This window comes from Diospyros lotus, chromosome 11 (genome assembly GCF_014633365.1).
Source record: "Diospyros lotus cultivar Yz01 chromosome 11, ASM1463336v1, whole genome shotgun sequence".
Taxonomy (NCBI): domain Eukaryota; kingdom Viridiplantae; phylum Streptophyta; class Magnoliopsida; order Ericales; family Ebenaceae; genus Diospyros; species Diospyros lotus.
In genome coordinates this window covers 15,423,549-15,429,972 of record NC_068348.1, presented here as the reverse complement: position 1 = coordinate 15,429,972, position 6,424 = coordinate 15,423,549, and the positions used below count along the sequence as shown (strand labels likewise).

At 37.1% G+C, this 6,424-nt stretch overlaps 1 non-coding gene across 1 annotated transcript; it reads left to right on the top strand.

The window, feature by feature from the left end:
- The first annotated feature begins 201 nt into the window (after window positions 1-201).
- LOC127813808 (small nucleolar RNA R71) lies at window positions 202-308 on the top strand. Its single transcript, XR_008026214.1, has one exon. It is a non-coding gene; the product is annotated as a small nucleolar RNA R71 (small nucleolar RNA).
- The last annotated feature ends 6,116 nt before the right edge of the window (window positions 309-6,424 follow it).

Sequence of the window (6,424 nt, the reverse complement as noted above, 5' to 3'; positions counted from 1 at the left end):
GCACTAATCTCATTGATGCCTCTTGTAGGAGTGTTCATTCTTGTGCCGAATTGCTGTGCATTTTGGGCCATTTTGGATATCAGCTCCTGGGCAGCAGTTGGGGTCTTTTCAGATAGTGCTCCTCCACTTGCAGCATCCACAAGATATCTGTCCATTGGTATTAATCCTTCATAGAAGTATTGGACTAGAAGCTGGTCGCTTATCTGATGGTGTGGACAGCTGGAACACAATTTCTTAAACCACTCCCAGTATTCGTGCAATGTTTCTCCACCTTGCTGTCGGATGCCACAAATCTCCTTCCTTATGGCTGCTGTTCTGGAGGCTGGGAAGAATTTTTCCAGAAATACTCTCTTCAACCCATCCCAACTTGTGATGGCAGCAGGTGGCAAGTAGTAGAGCCAATCCTTGGCGGCCCCATCTAAGGAAAATGGGAAGGCCCTCGGCTTGATTTGCTCTTCATCTACATGCTGTGGCCGCATGGTGGAGCAAACAACATGGAACTCTTTCAGGTGTTTATGTGGATCTTCTCCTGCAAGACCATGGAACTTAGGCAACAAATGAATTAGTCCAGACTTAAGTTCGAAGTTGGCATCTAGTTGGGGGTATTGAATACATAAAGGCTGGTAATGCACATCAGGTGCAGCCAGCCCTCTAATGGTTCTACCATCTAAATGAGCACGGTTTCCATTGTTGCCATTATTTCCATTAAGCCCATTATGACCATTACCAATTCCATTTCCATTGTTTACATTATCAGCCATGTTGATATGTTCTGGAATAGGCTCAGATGGTATATGACAGTCAACAATAGTAGTAGAAGCCTTGAATCTAAGTTCTGCCCTTTTCTTTCTAAGGGTTAATTCAATCTCAGGATCCAAATCAATTAATTTTCCCTTAGAGGACCTGGTCATGCACTAAAGATCAGCACAAAAACAACACACAAAATGGCCTATGCATACCAAAAACTCAAAAACTCAAAAACACAAAAACACAAAACATATCAATCAAGAAGCCCTTAGATGATTTTTTTATGCAGTTTTTCACAAAATTTCAACACAAAAACATTGAGGGACCTAAAAACACTAAAAACCACACAAAATTAGCCACTGAAAAACACAAAATGGTCCTAAAAGTGGTCTAAACGTTGGAATTTGGCCAAAAACCACCCTCTTCACCGCATGGAGTGACTATTTATCTTCACACCCCCATTCCTTTGGACACCAAAAATCAGGGCATTCCGAGATAGTCGACGCGGTGAAGGGTGCTGGTTATGGCAGAAAAACAGAGAAGAAAAACAAAAACAGGAATAGAAAGATTGAACAAAGAAATAAAAGAACAGCAAAGAAACAAAAGAACAAAACAGAAAGAAAACAAAAGAAAGAAAGCAACAAAGAATGAAAGAGAACAGAAAAGAAACAAAAGAACAGAAAAACAAATCTTGTTATGGCAGAAACAGTTTTGACAGTTCCCCGGCAACGGCGCCAAAATCTGGTCAGGCTGTCGAACACCGATAGATTAGATGAATAATGATTCAGATTTGTAATAAGGGTACAACCCAAAGTCATCTCCCAACGAACCTCAAACGGATCTGTCAAAACAAGACTAAACGGGGGGTTTTTTTTGATGAAAAAATAGAAAACAAAATAAACAAGAACATAGTAAATCGAGATGCAACGAGTTACAACCTTTCCTCCCTACCCGGGTATCATCATCCACCATATAAAGAACCTATTTATCTTTAATCCCCAGATCTAAAGAAAATGCTTGACAATCGTCGAAGACTAAATCGAAACAAATATAAAAATCACAGAAGATCTTCTTAATCAATATACTAGTTTCAATTTTTTTAGCACACAGATTTGAAACCGACATGAACAATCGCCCACTAAGTTTATGTTGTTTCTTGTAAACCAATACCCCAATCGAGCCTATTAGTCAAATATTCCCAAGCATCATGCATGCATTCATACGATCGCATAAAATACATACACACTTGAGAAGAAGCAAAGAAACAAAACCATAAGATTAAAGATGAAAACAGATATACAAAAACGTCCAAAGATTCAAAGCGGATAAGGAGTATGGCATGCAACCGGTTACAAAATCCTTAGCCTTGCATCTTGACAAGAACAATGGAGAAAAGGAAAATTAGCTACTTTTCATGTGAGAAAAGAATTATCCATCCCTGATAGCCTCTTAATGTGCTTAAATAGAGCTTAGGGAGGAAACCCTAGGTTACCGAAACTTCACAGCTGATTTCGAATAGGATAAAGTGTGTTATGGGCTTTGGCCCCTTAATAAATATTGTAGATCAGGAAGAGTAGATGAATTTTGGATTTTTAATCACTTGATTTTGATATCGGATGCCCAAGTTATGGCCTTTTAAAGATTCAGCGTCTGTGCAGCTTTCCTAATTTAACCCAGCTATCTGGTCCCGACTTTGAAGCGATGTTTGGAGGCCCAAACGAACTCGGATTTTGACAAAACATACCATTCCAGAAAGAATAAGAAGTCATATACAATATCTCTGAAGACATCATTCACGTTCTGGGATTATAACTTGGCCAAACATTTGAAAGAATCACAGAAGGTCAAATTTGTCAGCACACTTTTTGTTTCTTTGTCTCCAATCTCCTTGTTTCCCTTCTTGCCATCAAAATTCCTTATGACCCAGGAAGCCCTAATCTGTCCAAAATAAAATAAAATAGTGTAAAACCCAATTCCTATAAAATAAAATAAAACAAAATCAAGATGAATAAAATGACACAACTAACGTGCAAAAAGACTAAATATGAGGGCTAAATAATATGAAAATATGCGCTCTATCAGATATATGGTCAGTAAAAATTCCATTAACACTTTGCGAGTAAAAAAACATGTTTTTTTTTTTTTTTTTCAAACGATCTAACAACTATTGATAACATATGTGATGACATTATATCATACCTGAATAAGTTCATGCCTATTGATTGTTTTCATCATTGCTAATATTATCATCACCTAGAATTGACAACTATACAGCGCACCGACGACGAGTGTGTCCAGTCTCTTTGCAAATGCTGCATTTCCAGCTTGCCCTTGCAGAGGCCCTAGCAGCATCCCTAGATTCCGGAGTAGCAGCTGTGCTCGACTCTCCAATGAAGGAAGTCCATTCATTAGGGCAACTAAGACTGTTGTGTCCAAGTTCACTGCATTTTTCACATTTTTTTCTTCGACGAGCTTCCCCCATGAAAGGAATCCGACCATTTCTCGGTCTACCCGGTTGTCTTCTTTGTACGGGTGGGAGTATAACCATCTGTCTGACGTACGCTGGAAGAACCCAAGCAAACTTGTTAGGGAGAGAATTGATGGGAGGTACATATGCGTGTCTGACCCAATCTGCGATGTAATATGAATGGAAAAGCGTATGGTAGTGCATCTCATGAAACTATCACATACGCCAAAGAAACACATAGTGTTAACATATCACACTAAATTACAAAGATAATACGCAAATAAAAGTCAAACCATGATACCTGCTAGTAGCAATTGCATGAAGACATGGCATTTGATCAATGTCCCACTTGCGACAACTGCATGTACTCGCATCAATGTTAACTATTCCATTGCCTTCCTTTGCATGTTGCACGAGGTATTTGTTCCCTTATATTACAGGAACTATATGACATCCTCGGTCTAATGTTTTGGCATGCGCCAAGTTTACATATGCCACTGTAGCGGAAGTCACAATGGTTTCGAGTCTGGCAACGGCATCATGCCTATCACTAAACCATTTCTAAAGCATATGTCTCAGAGATTCATGTGCACTTGTTATAGGCAACCGACATGCTTTCATCATGCATTTATTGAGAGACTCAACAATGTTAGTGGTCATCATGGAATATCTTCTTCTTGGATAATATGCACGTGACCACTTTTCCGGTCTTACTTCCATCAATGTTAGATGACTCTGAGGATGCATCGACTGTATTTCTGCCAAGTATGTATCACACTCTACTGTGGTGTAGCTGTAAGCTGCACGGTAGAATGCAACCATCACATCTTTTCTCTGTCTATAACGTTTCTTTAAGTTTTTCTTAAGGTGGAAGAAACAAAAGACATGTGGGATAGAAGGGAAGACATGGCTCATCGCATTCGTAATGCTTTGGTGATGATAAAAAATGATGATTAAATCTTCTCGCACTCTGATAGCCTCTCTCAATTTCGTCAAAAACCATATCCATGATCTGTCAGACTCACCATCTCCAAATCCAAAAGCGATGGGATAAATCATCTCCTCCCTATCTTTAAAAGTGGCAACGAATATCACCCATTTGTGTTCACCTTTCAAATAGGTGGCATCAATGGCAACAACCAGTCTTATGTAAGACCAGAAACCATGAAGGCAAGCTCCGAGTGCAAAAAAATGAATATAAAAAATGATTATTTTCATCTGTCTCTATTGCCATGATATTGCTAGGATTTGTTTCTTTTATCATGTGTAAATATGAGGGTAGCTACTGATATGATTCATCCACATTACCATAAGTAAGTCTCTTTGCATGTTGCAAAGACCTCCAAGCTTTAGTGTACATAATATGCACACCATGCTGCTCCAACAACTCCCCCTTTAACATTCTCGGTGTATATTCACTATTTGCCACTTTTTTTGAGAACAAACTTCTGTTGACAATAGCCTTTACACTCAAAAAATGTGAATCGTAAACGTCTAGAGTACACGTGTGGCTCGGCATAAATTTTACCACATGCCAAAATGAACAACTAGGTCTGCATCTTGCATGAAGCATAAATTTGCAGTTCATATCCTTGCAACCAGTCTCAAATCAAATTGTGCACGAACGTCTAACTCGATAGTCTATCTTCACATGAACAGAATATTGTTGAAATGCCAAAATTAGTTCTTGTTTACTTTTAAAGAGTGCATCCATGTGTAAAAGATCACCCTGGTATGGAATCGACACTTCGGGTCTTGTTTCCTCAATTGCATAATTTTCTACACTAGGAACAATCCAGTTTCTTTGTAAATGGTTGTCCTGAAATTGTGAACCTGAAAATTTTACTTATGGATACTCCAGACTGACTCCTTTTTCATCACCACCACCACCACTATTATCACCATCGCTATCATCACTATTATCATCAATTTCATTATCACAATCATCATCCATGTGTGGAGTGTCATCTGACAAACCAACCACACCATATGTACCAAAATCATCATTTTGCAGTGGACTATGTGCGCATGTAAATGGATTGGCAACATCTGAATCTTGATTACCACCACTACGTAGGTTACAAACTCCAACATCTTTACAAATCATATCAACATAGATTATTTTATATTTTTTTTCATTGCACATAATAAAGTTGACACCATAGTCATCCTTAACAGGGAACTTGGTAGCTGGAAGTTCGCTTGAGTGTTCCGTTACAAAATGAATGGTGATGTCGTATCTTGTTTTATCAATTTCCGTCACCGTGTACACAATCTCAATCAATTGAGTAAAATTTGTATTCTTGTAGATTTCCGCACACATCCTATTATCCCCAATGTACTTATTATCATTCCATTCCCCGTTCCACACGATGACCAACTGTACTAAATTCATTGCTGCAAGATTGAAAGGAGGAAAAAATTAGTCTTACCATTACCATGGATGCAACGGATCCACACACACCCAAATCGGGTTCAATTCCTCATTAAACCAAGTCATAACTATAAGTAAGTAAGTTTATTTGCTTTTTGAGATTTGTATTTTATTTTCCTTTTCTAAAGAGATGATTTGTACAATTCAACATGATTTTTGACTTATATAACCAACAACAATCTTATTATTATCATCTTTTGTAACTAAATATGTAGTTTTTGAAAAATATTTAAAAATTTTATGAAAAACATTGGAGCATTTTAACATAACATATTTAGGCACAAATGCTTAAGAAGTCAAATTTTGTTAAATAATATGATAAAATTAAATATATTGTATTAAATTATATTATTTTACTCATATATAACATCAAATTATTTAAGAAAATACTCATATTATTTTAAAAATAATATATAAAAAAACCATATCGGGTTTGTGGGCAACAAAAACCATAATCAGGTTTAGTGGGCCACAAAACCCGATCAACTAAACCCTAATCGCCCACAAAACCCAATAACGATGTTTAGTTTCAATTTTTTTTTTCACCCAAATTAATGCAGATTTGGAATGATATCTATCAAAATATGTTTTGCTACAACTACAATCATTCTACATAACCTTAATAAGCAATGTGAACACAAAAATTATTTTAAAAAATAAAACAAATACAAATCGAATAAATACCTTGAGATTAGGTGAAATTATTTGTTAGAGAGAAAAAAACTTGTTGAATGGGACTTCAGTGAGGTCGTTGCAATTGATGAAGAAGATTGAAT